This window comes from Ovis canadensis, chromosome 2 (genome assembly GCF_042477335.2).
Source record: "Ovis canadensis isolate MfBH-ARS-UI-01 breed Bighorn chromosome 2, ARS-UI_OviCan_v2, whole genome shotgun sequence".
NCBI classification, from domain to species: Eukaryota; Metazoa; Chordata; class Mammalia; order Artiodactyla; family Bovidae; genus Ovis; species Ovis canadensis.
The window spans coordinates 146,033,705-146,049,632 of NC_091246.1; the positions used below are offsets into that span (position 1 = coordinate 146,033,705).

The 15,928-nt window shown below is 42.2% G+C and overlaps 1 protein-coding gene across 3 annotated transcripts in view; it reads right to left on the minus strand.

Annotated features, from left to right (window-relative positions):
• The window catches only part of CERS6 (ceramide synthase 6), a 349,400-nt gene that overhangs the window by 55,253 nt on the left and 278,219 nt on the right, over window positions 1-15,928 (minus strand). The window lies entirely within an intron of this gene.

Consider the following 15,928-nt stretch of genomic DNA (forward strand, 5'->3'; position numbering starts at 1 on the left):
TACCTTTAATAAAAGCCATGCAATCATTATTTTTTGTGTTACTCTCATTCCCTCACTGTGACATTTTTCTGAATAGAGAGTGAATCTGGTACAAATAACAGTTTTTAAACAAATTGTCAATTTAGACTTTATCAGCACCTTGTGGGAAACTCCCATCCTCTTGTTTGTTACTGCTGAAAGTAAATGGTGTATTAATATATCTATACCCAGGCAAGCTGCAGGAAACTTAGCATTTAGGTTGAGAATGTTTCTTCCATTTTTGGTAGCATCAATTAGGTAGAGAGACTGTGATTTCTTGTTGGCCTTCATACTGAAGACAGATCCCAAAGCCCTTATTTCAAACAGACTGGCCTGGCTACCTGCCTCAGTGGTCCCCAACCTCCTACTGCTCTGCCGTATCGTTTCTGGGCATATTCATAGCCAGTGTCAAGGGTTCCTTCCACATTCCCTGCACAATATTTACCTCAACCTCAGCCCTCATTCTAGTGGCTTCTCCCATGGCAATTATCAGAGATAGGAAAAAACATAGATATGGTCTTGCTGCTACTGCTAAGTCGCTTCAGTCGTGTCCGACTCTGTGCGACCCCAGAGACGGCAGCCCACCAGGCTCCCCCGTCCCTGGGATTCTCCAGGCAAGAACACTGGAGTGGGTTGCCATTTCCTTTTCCACTGCATGAAAGTGAAAAGTGAAAGTGAAGTCGCTCAGTCGTGTCCGACTCTTAGCGACCCCACGATCTGCAGCCTACCAGGCTCCTCTGCCCATGGGATTTTCCAGGCAAGAGTACTGGAGTGGGGTGCCATTGCCTTCTCCAAGATACGGTCTTGCCTCAAGTACAATTAGAATAAGACTAAAACGAAGAAATTGAAGGAAAAGCCATCCATTTTAATACCAGAAGCTGGGAAGAAAACATTGTTTTTGTTTTTTTTTTTTTTTCCATATTACATTTCTGAATGGCATTTAGAGAACCCAGAACAGAGTCTCAGTCTATTTTGTGTAGCGTCCACATCAGAAACTTGTAGGTGCAGATAAACTTCTAGTTACTTGGGATCCATCCCCAACTGTTATTGGTAGAATGAGAATGGGCATCCTTAACTCAGTTATCCAGGGGAATGCTCTCCACAACAAAATACTAGCACCGAAGGGCCACAGGGACCGTAGTCTGATGTTCTATATGTTGGAACTCCATTTGCAGTGGTCAAGCTGAACGAACAAGGCTTTGAAATAATACTGTTTTCAGAAAACACATAAATTCACATTGATGTACATATTCTCATGAAAGCAAAATTAAATATCATTTCTTATTAATAAAAACTTCCACTACAAACAAGAAGCTTGTTCTCTAAATTCCCATTTGCTGGCTAAAGTATTAACAATTTCATGCAGTTTCTTCTGGGAATAATCTTTGCAACAAATAAAGAAAAGCACTGGTGAAGCTTCTCAAAAAAAAATTAAGATCAAGATATTAAGTGATGGTTAATTCAGATGTGCATGGGTGGTGAAAAATATGAAATACCACTAAAGTGCAAGACAAAGAAAAGACTCTTCTCTCTGGGATGCAAATAACAGAAGCAGCTTTACCAAATTAAACAAATACCATTAATAAACATACTCTAACTCATGAATTGTTGTTTACTTGTTCAGTCATGTCCAATCTTTGTAACCCCATGGATTGTAGCCTGCCAGGCTCCTCTTTCCATGGGATTTTCCAGGCAAGAATACTGGAGAGGGTTGCCAACTCCTTTGCCAGCGCATGTCCCTGACCCAGGGATAAGAATCAGGTAATACCACGTTACCCATTTAGCAGATTTTCAAACTCTCTAAGAAACAGAATGAAAGAAACATAAATTGAAGCTGATTTCATTTTACGGCCACTACAGCAGTAATAGAAATCTCTCATTTCTATTAAAAAAAAAATAGTTTTCCTATTTGAGTCTTCAGGTACAAAGAAATTAATAGGGTTGTTAACAGAGTAACATGTTCTTTTTTTTCTAGAGAGCAACAACAGTTTCCCCATCTCTTCTCTTGGGATCGTGCAACCTGGGAATAAAGCTCAGAATGTTGGGGAGAAATACGGCTGTGCAGAAAGTGGACTTCAAGCCTGTAACTTGGCATCATATAGGGAAGAGTGGCCACCCAGGCTCCACCTTCACTCTAGAATGAACACACATAGAGTGTGTGAACTTCAGACGAAACTTACACGTGCCAAGAACAATCATAGTTAAACACTTTTCCCATTGAGTGAATATGAAGATATAATAGATACTCAAACTGGTTATGGATAGCTGAAGTCCTATGCATGAATATAGATATTGATATGTTAACAAATTTATATATCTATCTGCTGCTGCTGCTGCTAAGTCGCTTCAGTCATGTCCACTCTGTGCGACCCCATAGACGGCAGCCCACCAGGCACCCCATCCCTGGGATTCTCCAGGCAAGAACACTGGAGTGGGTTGCCATTTCCTTCTCCAATGTCTGAAAGTGAAAAGCGAAAATGAAGTTGCTCAGTCATGTCCGACTCCTAGCGACCCCATGGACTGCAGCCCACCAGGCTCCTCCGTCCATGGGATTTTCCAGGCAAGAGTACTGGAGTGGGGTGCCATTGCCTTCTCCGTGTATCCATCTATAGTTCTCTTAAAAAGCAAAGAAACAGAATACTAACTGTCTAGGTTGTAAAGACAATGACTAAAATAAAAGAACATTCAGAGTGATTTATAAAAATCTGTTAATTCTGATTTGCCCATATTAGGCAACTTGAAAATTAAACCTTTCTGTTACCAGCCCATGACGTAAGAAGTTCACATAATGTATGCAAATGTAAATGTCAACCTTTGGGGTATCGGCAACCTCCCACAATTTACTTGGTTATTACATTTTTAGCTGGCCTTGAGTTTTGGCTTACTCTAAAGAGAACTGGTTAAATGTGTCATTTAAAGAAGGGTATTTCAAATAACAAAGTTCTTCAAAAATTGTAGTTGAAATTCACTTTCATTATTATGTATAGCCTCTACTCTAGTGTAAATATTTATGGGAAAATGTGGAAATGGATGAAAAAATGTGATTTGTTTGGATAATGTTTAATTATAAAGAGGTGGAGTCCTGAAGGAATGATTCAATTAGCCCATCTCTGATATCAATCCATGAATAAAACCTCATTCACACAAAATCTAGAGACAAATTTATTTCTACACTTTTTCCCCAATAGAGTAGATTTTTCACTTTGGCAACTAAATATATACAGATTTAGGTCATTGAGGCAGATAACTGTCTCATACAAACATCATTATGAAAATAGTAAGTGCTAAGAAATTAATTGGTTAAAGACTTTAAGCTTGCTATCGTTAGTATTGAAATGTTTTAAAAACCATGTGCTGATATGATGTGAATATCTCTCTCTGCCATTCTTAAAGCTGACATCCTCACTCTTCACCAAATAGGCACATCCAGGTGACTCAACTTTAGAGCAAAGACAAACTACAGACTCCAGGCCGAATCTAGCCCTTATTTGTTTTTGTAAATAATATTTTATTAGAACACAGCAACATCCATTTGTTTAATCACTGTTTATGGCAGTGTTCTTGCTACAGTGGTAGAGTTAAATAGTTGCAACGGAGACTGTATAGCTCTCGAGTTTAAAATATTTACTATCTGGCCCTTTAGAAAAAACTTTGATGACCTCCGCCTTAGAGTCACATCAAAGAGCGTAGTATGTGAAACAGTCTTGTAATTTGAGATATCGAAATCTCATAGGCTCACGGCTGGCTTCATCACATTTTCTTTAGATAAAGAATAAGTAAGGGGTTTAATTTTCACAGCTGTTCTGAAGCAACCCATTCAGTATTACTTTCAAAATTCAGATAAATTATTAAAAAAAAACAGTTTTGGCAGATATCTCCATCAAAATCCTCATGATAAATTATAACTACAACTTTAAGAGCTTTTGAAAAGCTTAAGCTTTTGTGAAAACAAGAGCTGTCCTTCTGGATGCAACATTAGCCTCTCTACCACAACATGTGCCATTACTTCAGAGCTTCTGGGAACATACATAAGTGAAATAAAGAACTGCTGTATCAGCAGTGTTTACCCAGTCTTTCTCCTGTGTAACAAAGATGGCACCATTTTAAGATCAAGAACTCATAATCTCATGTACTTTGAATTATTTAGTTAATATTTAATCTTCAATTGATTTTATTACTGAGGGAAAAGATGCAGTAAAATTTTGTTTGCACAACAGAAAGCAGCAGGACAGTACCACTGCTTCCCTCCCACTATGCCTGCCCAGAGCCTGGAACTTCATCTGAGACTCTCTGGAGTCCTTGCTTTCTGCCTCTCTTCCCCTCCAAAGTACGCTCTCCAGATGCATTCCGCTTTCAAGTGATGTAGGTATTTTTCTTAATCATACACACATGTCTTTTTTCTCATTGAATTTTGGGTATTTAGATGTTCTCCATCACTACAAGTCTTGCCAAATTACAAGCGCCAGTAGTCAGAAGCCAAAATATCCATCTTCTGGGTGCAGTTGAAATTACTCTTGGTCCAGCCGCACTAATTTGTACAGCTTTTCATGCTAGAAGGGTCACTTCTGGGACATTTAAAATACACCCAACGTAACAGTCTTAAGTGATGTGCAAGTTAACAGATTCTGCTCTCCTTTTTATCCAGCGTGAGGGTCGGGTGTGGGAAATAACACAGTGGACAAAGGGCCAACACCGGATAGCAAATAAATTCATTCAGGCTGAAAACATCCAAAACTATCAGTAGGGGGCAGATTGGGCTCAACTAAAATCAGAGCGATCCCAGAATTCAAAAGCCATCATCCTCACATTTACTGTCAAGCCTGTGCCACGTGTTAGGTTGTGTCTGACTCTGCGACCCCATTGACTGTAGCCCGCCAGGCTCCTCTGTCTGTGGGATTCTCCAGGCAAGAATACTGAGTGGGTTGCCATTTCCTCCTTCAAACCCTGGAGGTTCTAAATGACAAATCAGGTCTCAATTTGGTGCTTTGGATGGAAGAAGAAAAAGTCTCCTCTAGGTCAGCCACAGAGAAGGCAATGGCACCCCACTCCAGTACTCTTGCCTGGAAAATCCCATGGACGGAGGAGCCTGGTAGGCTGCAGTCCATGGGGTCGCTAAGAGTCGGACACGACTGAGAGACTTCACTTTCACTTTTCACTTTCACGCATTGGAGAAGGAAATGGCACCCCACTCCAGTGTTCTTGCCTGGAGAATCCCAGGGACGGCAGAGCCTGGTGGGCTGCTGGGATGATGCTGTAAGTTGTCAGGAGGGGTTCAGGGAAACTCTTATTATTATTATCATCAGCCTTATTGTCTCTCTTCTAATTTCTCTTCCTTCCACTGCCGAAGCTCCCCACCTGCCTTCACCAACAGGCAGGACTCTACTTGTAAAATTCACCTGTCACCTTCCCTGCCGCCATGCAGTACTCTGGCCCTTCAGGGATTTTTCCTGGCTGGAAGGCTTTGTATTTTCTCTTCTTTTCTCCAAGCCCCACTCCTATTTGAGTATCTGGTGAACTTCTATCCACCCTGAGACTTGCCTACTAATTCTCAGGTTTCAGAAGGTTCGGACACGGTGATTTATTCCCAACAACGCCATAAGGCAAGTACTGTTTGAATGCCATTCTATAAGGAAACTGAGGCACGGAGAAGCTGTGAGATTTCTCCAGAGTCACATGGTAAGGACAGGCTCGAGGCACATCAGCATCTAATTCTGTGTGACTGGAGAGGTCAGGCACCCATCACAGTGGACTGCTTCTCAGAAACAAGAGCACAAGGAAGGACGGCAATAAGGAAGGTGGTGGCAGGGGGAGGACCCTTCTGAAAACACAGATAAGTGGGAGCCTATCACACAGAACAAGGTTGCTTCTAGGGGACAGGAAGAGAAGGGGACCAAGAGCAAAGGGGAGGATTAGCCATGAGTGGAAGAGGTGCCTCTTCTTGGGAGGCCAAAGGAGAGGATATGTCATGGGTCTGTTTATATTTAAGGGGATAGAAATGGAGGGAATTCACTGAGTCAGGGAGATGGTTAGATAGATAACAGATAGATAGTAAGCCAAAGTAGACGTTTTCCCAAGACTCCTAGGATGACTTATGGGAAACTCTCCAGGGGAAGCAGAATGAAATCTCCTAATAAAAGTGAAAGTGAAACTCACTCAGTCGTGTCTGACTCTTTGCGACCCCTTGGACTATACAGTGCATGGAATTCTCCAGGCCAGAATACTAGAGTGGGTAGCCTTTCCCTTCTCCAGGGGATCTTCCCATCCCAGGGATCGAAACAGAGTCTCCTGCATTGCAGGCAGATTCTTTACCAACAGAGCTATCAGGGAAGCCCCCCAAAAGGGGACACTGTGGCTGCATGGGCCAGGAAAACAACCTGGACCTCCTGCGTGGCAGGCAAGACTTCTGCCACTGAACCACCCATGTACCAATGAAAGTGATACTTTCCAAATGTCAGCGGCATCTCTCAAGGGAGGGTGGGATCCCCGAGGGCCTGGACTTAAGGACCCAGAGCACTGGAGCAACAGCACTATGTTGGTCCCGGGTGTAGGTCTCTCTGTAATGTGGCAGTGCTGTGGCCCTTGGCACCACCCTGGCAAAAGAGGTTCCTGCTGTCACTTCTCATGCTTGGACAGCAGTAGGTGCCACCACAATGCCCCAGGGCTGTAGCTGGGCTGGTCATCTAACTGTGAGATTTAAAGATGCTTAAGAGCATCTCTGGTGAGGTGCTTGGGAGTTTGATTGCTGGAACAAGCTACTAATTTTGAATAAAATCTCATAAAATTGCCCCATAAGACATTTTCCCCCAACTCCACCCCAGACAAGACTGTTCTATTGTTCTCCCACCAGCCTGCACACAGCCCTGGGTTAAAATGCTTTGATCATCAGTGGTGGCTTACTAAAAGGAGCTGCCTCTTCTTCCCTTCTTTGATTCTGAAGTCACTACAGTGAGAAAAAAACAGAAAGAGCCCTCAGAGTCAGCAGTATCTGCCTTGGAAGAAACCTAAGCTTGGAGGGCAGGATCTTGCTACTCCAGTCATAAGGGAACACACAAAAGAACAACTTGGTGCCTCTGTGAAAGAGTGGTTAAGTGGTCTGCCTGCCAGTGTCTACAAGTAGCAGCACTGAGGTCACCCAGGGAGAATTCTACATCATCCTGCACCCTCTCAGGATGATCGGGTGTCATCTGGTGTGATTTCAGCCTTTCCAGCAAAGAGAGGAGATGCTGATACAATCTGAGGCATCACCCGAGAGTCATATCCTTGTTGTTGTTCGTTGTTTAGTCGCTCAGTCATGTCAGAATCTTTGCGACCCCACGGACTGCAGCACGCCAGGCTTCCCTGTCCTTCACCACCTCTGGGAGCTTGCTCAAACTCACATCCATCAAGTCGGTGATGCCATCCAACCATCTTGTCCTCTGTTGCCCCGTTCTCCTCCTGCCTTCAATCTTTCCCAGCATCAGGGTCTTTTCCAGTAAGTCAGCGCTTTGCATCAAGGTGGCCAACGTATTAGAGCTTCAGCTTCAGCATCAGTCCTTCCAATGAACATTCAGGACTGATTTTGTTTAGAATTGACTGGTGTGATCTCCCTGCAGTCCAAGGGACTCTGGAGAGTCTTCTCCAACACCACAGCACCAAAGCATCAATTCTTTAGCTCTCAGTCTTCTTTATGGTCCAGCTCTCACATCTGTACGTGACTGTTGGAAAAACCATTGCTTTGACTACACAGATCTTTGTTGGCAAAGTAATGTCTCTGCTTTTTAATACACTGTCATATCCTTAGGAAAGACTTAAAAATAATCTAGGGACACTCTCGGAGGGCCAGTGGTTAATCGGTTAAGACTCTGTGCTCCCAATGCAGGGGGGCACTGGTTCCATTTCTGGTCTGGGAAGTAAGATCACACATGCTCCACAGCACAGCCAAAATAAATAAGTAAAGCAAAGAGACGTTTTCTTAAAAAGAAGAAAAATAATCTAGATGAGCAATTCTTAAATGTTCTGGTGTCAGGAGCATATTCTTAAAAATTATTGAGGACACCAAAAACTGTTTGTTTATGTGGGTCATATCTATCAGTATTTACCACGCGGGACATGAAAACTGGGAAAAATTTAAAAACATGCTTATTAATTTATTTTAAATAAAATTCATTATGTTAATTAATATAAATATATTTATAAAAAATAACCACATTTTCCAAAACTTTAAAAATGTCATGAAGACAGTGGTATTGTTTTCAGTTCAGTTCAGTTCAGTCCAGTCACTCAGTGGTGTCCGACTCTTTGTGACCCCATGAATCGCAGCACGCCAGGCCTCCCTGTCCATCACCAACTCCCGGAGTTCACTCAGACTCATGTCCACCGAGTTGGTGATGCCATCCAGCCATCTCAGCCATCTGTCCCCTTCTCCTCCTGCCCCCAATCCCTCCCAGCATCACAGTCTATTCCAATGAGTCAACCCTTCGCATGAGGTGGCCAAAGTACTGGAGTTTCAGCTTTAGCATCATTCCTTCCAAAGAAATCCCAGGGCTGATCTCCTTCAGAATGGACTGGTTGGATCTCCTTGCAGTCCAAGGGACTCTCAGGAGTCTTCTCCAACACCACAGTTCAAAAACATCAATTTTTCGGTGCTCAGGTTCCTTCACAGTCCAACTCTCACATCCATACATGACCACTGGAAAAACCATAGCCTTGACTAGACGGACCTTTGTTGGCAAAGTAATGTCTCTGCTTTTCAATATGTTACCTAGGTTGGTCATAACTTTCCTTCCAAGGAGTAAGTGTCTTTTAATTTCATGGCTGCAGTCACCATCTGCAGTGATTTGGGAGCTCGAAAAAATAAAGTCTGACGCTGTTTCCACTGTTTCCCCATCTGTTTCCCATGAAGTGATGGGACAAGATGCTATGATCTTCGTTTTCTGAATGTTGAGCTTTAAGCCAACTTTTTCGCTCTCCTCTTTCACTTTCATCAAGAGGCTTTTTAGTTGCTCTTCACTTTCTGCCATAAGGGTGGTGTCATCTGCATATCTGAGGCTACTGCTATTTCTCCCGGCAATCTTGGTATTGTTTTACATGATTGCAAATCTCTTTGATGCCTGTCTCATGCTGGTTTCATCATGGCATATATATTCAATCTGTTGCCCAGTTATTTTGGTTAAAGTATGTAAAGCAAATCTAGTATCACACAGTTGGAAATGGGAGAAGTATCTTAATAGTCTTTTTCAGATAGTTATGGTTATTTTCCCTTGATATTCCAAATCTTGACAAGAGGGACATTCTTAAAGGTTAGTTGCAATATGGAATTTAAAATTATATCAATAAAATTTTCATGTCCTGTTACATAAAATCTTTTGGTCTGTCTTCACCTTTGAATGGATCTTTCACTCACGCATACTTTCGGAGCATCATGCAACATTTGGAAAACATTGGCTCATGGAGTTAAAGAAACGTTTTGCACAATGTGTTAAAAACCACATTTATTGTCATCACTACCAATCTCCTGAGAAAAGTCTTTGAGTATTGAGATGCTATACAGCTCTTGCTGGTGGACACAAGTCTTCTAAAAATATCTAATTTTTTCTTGAAAGTTTGAGTTTTATCATTGACAACAAATAATGTCAATGGTTTTACTTGAAACACCTCGATAAGTTTACTCTGTGCATCTTCAGTAATGTGTCTACCAAATACACACAATGGAATAACTATAGTTTGTCATTCTTTCAAGTAAAAATTAGATTTTGGGGGGGAAAAGCAACTAGCACAGCCCTCAGTGGAAAACACTAACCGCGTGTGACTTTTCTTGAGACACACCGGATGTTGTTCTGCAGCAGAAGCTCTTCCTAGCTCCTTCCCATTTCATCAGACAAAATAAAAAAAAATTAAACGTACACTCAAGAATTAGAGATTTAATAAATTAACACTTTTTACTAATTCAACAAGAGCATTTTCAAGTAAAACCGACATTTTTCCTTCCTGCAAGCACGTGGCAGAGAGGAATACAAAGGCTACTACTCATACTGTTTGGTGCCACTGCTAGCAATTTCGCCATTACTTTTGCATGATCAGTGTAAAGTTCAACACAGTGAGAATGGTGCATGACATCCCAGCATTATTATGATTGTAGTTTTAATGTTGTAGATCTTCTGAAAGGGCCTCAAGAATCTCTAGGTGTCTGAAGACCACACTTTGAGAACTGCTAAGTTTTACAAATGACTTCTAAATACTGTTCTGCTGCTGCTGCTGCTAAGCCGCTTCAGTCATGTCCGACTCTGTACGACCCCATAGACAGCAGCCCACCAGGCTCCGCCTTCCCTGGAATTCTCCAGGCAAGAATGCTGGAGTGGGTTGCCATTGCCTTCTCTGAAAATACTATTCTAGGAGATGATAATCAGCCAGATTATTAATAGTAGTTGTGCCAGTTAGGATAAGCTAGATCATGTGGCAATAATGAAACGCTTAAAATCTCAATGGTTTATAACAAAAGTCTATGTCTTATTCTATTGTATGTTACCAACTCGTGGGCAGGGGGCACTCTGTTTATCGCCATCACTTAGGGACCGGATGGAGCAGCCTGCATCTCAAAGGTTATCAATTGCTATGAAAGTGAAAGTGGTTAATCTCTCAGTTGCGTCTGACTCTGCAGCTCCACGGACTGTAGCTCCCCAGGCTCTTCTGTCCGTGGGATTTTCCAGGCAAGAATACTTGGAGTACTTGGAGTGGGTAGCCATTCCCTTCTCCAAGGGATCTTCCTGACCCAAGGATCGAACCTGGGTCTCCGGTACTACAGGCAGATTCTTTACCATCTGAGCCACCAGAGAAGCCCCATCATGCTAGAGGGAAAAGAGACTCTAGTGGGTCTCACACTAGCAATTCCATTGTATCATTGACTAAGTCAGTTCTGCTCACAGCCTACCAGCCATCTGGTCATCTCCAACCACAAGAAGGGGTATGGCTGAGTGTACCATCCTCAAGCACGTGCTTGAGAGTAGAGAGTTGGCAATATTTGGTGAGTCACACTGACAATTACAGTAATAGCCAACATTTATGGAGCCTTTGGTATGTGCTGTGCACTGTTTCAACAGCTTGTACCACTTATCTATGCTCATCACACTCCCAGGAGGTAGGTTATATGAACTCTATTCTTTGGATCAGGACACAAAGGCACAGAGAGGTAAGCTACATTGCTCAAGGTCACACCAAATTAGGAGAGGTGCTGGGGAGGCAGAAGGACTCAGAGCCCATGGCTTCAACCTCTAAGAAGACACATAACCCATAACTTTCCCCAGTCTTGAGCAAAATGAGAGAGAGAAAAACTTTTCATAATTATAAACAGAAAGGATTGTCCTTTTTTTCCCCTTTAAAATCTTTTCTCCTTTAAAATGTTAAGATGTCCTTTCTTTTATGAAGTAATTTCCTTACCAGCAAAAGTAAAAGGTGGGCAGCTTTAAGTTAACTCCTTTTCCTAATGATTTCTGCTCATTTTAACCGATCCAAAGTAGAAAAATTTGTGACCACTAGTTTAGGAGGTTTTTTGATTTGTTTTTGGCCCTAGCACTATGCTTTGATTCAACCAAATTTTAGTCATTATGTGTTGCGTACTGCTCTGAGTTCTGTCAACCATTGTACTAGATAGATGGTTTCATGGACATTGTTTTATTTAATTCTATGCCACACTGCTGCTGCTGCTGCTGCTGCGTCACTTCAGTCGTGTCCAACTCTGTGCAACCCCAGAGACGGCAGCCCACCAGGCTCCCCCATCCCTCGGATTCTCTAAGCAAGAACACTGGAGTGGGTTGCCATTTCCTTCTCCATACTGCTTCCTTATTAAAAGATTAAAACATGTTTTTTTTTTAATCCTAAAGCTAATTGAAACAGGAAAGACCTGGAGCATGGCAGGCCCCCACAAGGCAGCTAAAGTACTCAAAGCAATAGATACCAGCAATTTTCCACAAAAGTTACCAAAGAGCAAACATAAGCTTCTCAATAAGTTTCTCACTAAACTTCATCATCATCACCTCTCTCTGTCAGGGATCTTTCATGAGATAAAGTTTTTCTCTCAGGTTAAAGACCAAAAGAACAATAAGGTGATTTCACCAGCTGGGTCTTGGAACTCAACCATGGGTGATTTTTTGCAAAGCACTCTAAACACAAGCAAGGTTCATTGGTCGAAGGCCCAGGGACACAAGGCTTGCATACCAGCAAGCTGTTCTGAGCTCCAACATAATCATATTTATTAACTTCCATTAGAAAATTTAGGTGTACAGGAGAAAAACTTATTGTGAACAGGTGCTGGAAAACAGAATCTTAATAAAAATTAAGCCTTGGGAAATAAAAGGTGATTCAAACAATATTGAACACCAAGAATATACCTGTTGTTTTTTCTTAATAAGGTACCTTAATGATTTTTTTTTTAACAAAAGAAGAAAGGCAAAAAGGAAGAGAAGGAGAGCAGAATGGGCAGAAGAAGAAAGAAGGAAGGAAAAAAATCCTCAAAAAGATACACATACCTTGGTAGCATACAATAGAATACTTAAATTATGAGTCCACTATACCAAACGATTGCCTCTTGACTGCACCTCTTCTCTGGGAATATTAATAGCATGTATATCATCACTGACCAAATAAATACCAACCCTGGAGATGACCAAGAGAGGCAAGGTGTTCTATCACCATAGAGATGAACGTTCTCCAATCATTTTTAAACTCCAGATTCTGCTTGGCAACAGAGCAATTAAAAAAAAAACCAACATGGCAATACTAGGACATTTCTAGAGGGGGAGAGTTTGTGAATATAAAAGCCATTTTTAGAAAGACTTGTGAACCAATTAAATCACAAAGAGTTATTTATGAACCTCACATTTTAAGGTATTGATTCTAACAGCTGGGGGCATGCATTTAGATCAAACATTCATAAATTCTGGTCCCTATTTGAAAATGGTTATTCAAGTTCATTGCTATTTGATAGGGCAAGTAAAGAAATATTTTTATAACCTTTCTATTTGTCCACTATATGTATAGGCTTCAGAAATTGATTATCATCGTGTCAATGGGTGTCTTCAAATATCTCTATTCTATAATTAGGAGGAGGGTTGTTTTTAGAGGGTGAGGGCTTAGTTAACAGTTGCAGTATAGAAGGTGGGGATGTATTTGGCAACAGAATATACCAGAAGTCCTTGCTGATGGCTGGAATGGCAGGTCTTTCGGGTGGGAGGGAAGTGAGGCAGGAACCCCCGAGGATCTGCAGTGGCTGTAGCCATGGTTTGAAGGAAAAAAGGAAGGATTAATGAGCAACTCACTAATGAGAGACAGCCACAGCACAGAAGACCTTCTTTATTAAACTCTGTGCAGAGTAAAAGCACATACGGTAGTAGCCAAATTCCCATTTTGTACAAGAAACAAGACTAAGCCAGCTGCACCAGGAACGTTCAAAGGTACTCTGACCAAGGGGAGAAGGAAGAGGAGCCAGATAGCCACAGCAAGCTATAGCGTCGACCAGAAAGTGTATATATTATTAATTTAGCAACACTGACAACATGTACAGGCCTGAATAAATTCCATTTTCATGGACCTCACTGTAAAATGCCCCTTTTTGTAGGCTTTCTCTACACGGACGCAAGATAAGTGAAAAGCATACAAAATGATACACTTTAGCCCCTGAAATGAATCCACTTATAATTACTATTAAGAAAACGGTAATTTGTCATAACACAATGAAGCCTCTGTGAGTCCTCTTGGCTCAGTGAAAAGACACGGTGCATGCATGGTGAGGAAGCTCAAGCGAGAGGAAGTGGCTTGGTGAGGACTAGGCTCCTGGGGGCCACGTAGCAGTCAGTTTTGCTTCCATTCATCTCTGACCCAAGATGGCATTCCTAATTGTCATGAAGCAAAAGAGGAACAAACAAAGAGGCAAAGAACAGCAGAAGGCCCATTGCCTCTACAGTCAGGAGCACAGAGGGGCAAGTCAGCACAAGATTGTGGACACATCCAGTGGCTCATCTATGACGAATCACGGGACTGTGCTGGGTGAACTTGGGCTCTAATTTATTCCCACATTGTACAGCCTTGAAAATTCACTGTACATCAATTCTCTCAATTAGAAAATGGGAAGAACAGTCAAAACTCCTTCTTTGTTATACAAGTGTTTTCTGTGACCACCTGGAAAAATTTCTCCTCAAAATAAAAATACAATCTGTATTCTTCAGCCTTAAGCGGGCCATTTCGACACATGCTACAACATGGATGAACCTGAGGCCGTCGTGCTAAGTGAAATATGTCAGTCACAAAAGGACACATGTGGTGGGATTCCACTTAAATGAGGTAAGGAGTCATCAAATTCATAGAGACAGAAAGTAGAATGGTCGTTTTCAGTGATGGGGTTGGAGGTGGCAGGAACGGGGATTTGTTGACTAATGGGTACAGAATGTCAGTTCCACAACATGAAAGGGGTTCTGGAAACGGGTTGCACAACAGTGTGAATGTGCATAACACTACTGAACTGTACACTTAAAAATAGTTAGGATGGTAAATTTTACATTTTGATTTTTCCCAAAATGAATGATTTCAAAAGTAAATAAATAAAATGCACAACAGGCCTGGCTCGGTGGACAGTCAAGTATTGACTACAGGATTGAAGAAGACTCCTTGTGTAAGAGAGACAAGATCTAACTGGCTTATCATCACTGAAGATCTTTAAACATTTTCAGAAATGGACCCGAGCATTTGGTGCAATGAGTAAGGGAACCACCAAATAAGCCTCAGCCCTGACAGGAACCATCCGCCTCTGAGAATCAGATGACACGTACCGCGTTAAGGCCGTGCTGTCAGGACAGACAGCCTTTTGCCCGCCCAGTAAGCCAGTGCCACAGGAGACTGGAGGGGGCAGACCTGGGGGAGGTGGCGCAGGTGCTGCTGCTGCCGCTGCTAAGTCGCTTCAGTCGTGTCCGACTCTGTGCAACCCCATAGATGGCAGCCCGCCAGGCTCCCCCGTCCCTGGGATTCTCCAGGCAAGAGGTGCAGGTACTAGGTACATGCTTTTCAGCTGCCACTTGGACATTTTGCAATTTGGCAGATTACCGATCTAACCCAGAAATGGTTTGTTACAGTGTTGTGATCCCTCACAATGCACAGTACTGTTTGCAAAGAAGCTTAGAAGATATCCATTAGCAGTGAGAAGACATTCTGACGAGTCCGTTTACTCATTCACCCTAAACTGACTGAGCCCCACCCCAGGCAGGTGCACCAGCAGTCCCGAGAGGTACAAAGATGAACATATCCTGCTCTTTGCCTGCCAAGTCTGGTGAAGGGAGAGAGATTCCAGCCACAGGCAAAGTCTTGTAAAAAAACAAAGACGTCAAGGAAAAAAAGTGTTTGAACAATGGAGAGACGATATTTGTAACTGAGACATATGTGTGTGTCAGGGGGAGGAGAGACTGGAGTGGTGGGTTGGAATCATGGTGACAAACCTGAATATCTCCCCAGGTAGTCTGGCTTTGTTTTGAGGATTTGAGAAACATAACTCTTAGATGGCAGGTAGACAAGAATAACTACTTAGAAAGGAGGGCCATTTAAGAGGCTGCTGTAATAGATTAAGCTAAAATAGGACTCAAACTAAATGTGTCAGTGACACTAAGGAAGTAGGTACAAGGAGTGGCAAAGAGGAGAGCAAAGGAAGGCTTCTAGCTTACATGACAATCGGTGACAAATATTACTGGAGGAAGAACGAGACTAGGGGAAGACAATGTCTTCAGTTGGGAACACTTTGTATTATGGTTCAGATGTCTCATTCATAAAAGGAAAATTAATAATAGATGATTAGATGGGATCTTAGCACTATGGTGAGGATTAAATGGTGAAATAACAAGAAGAAGATCATACTTTCATTTATCATTAGTTTTGTGTAAGTGTGGAACCCAGAGAA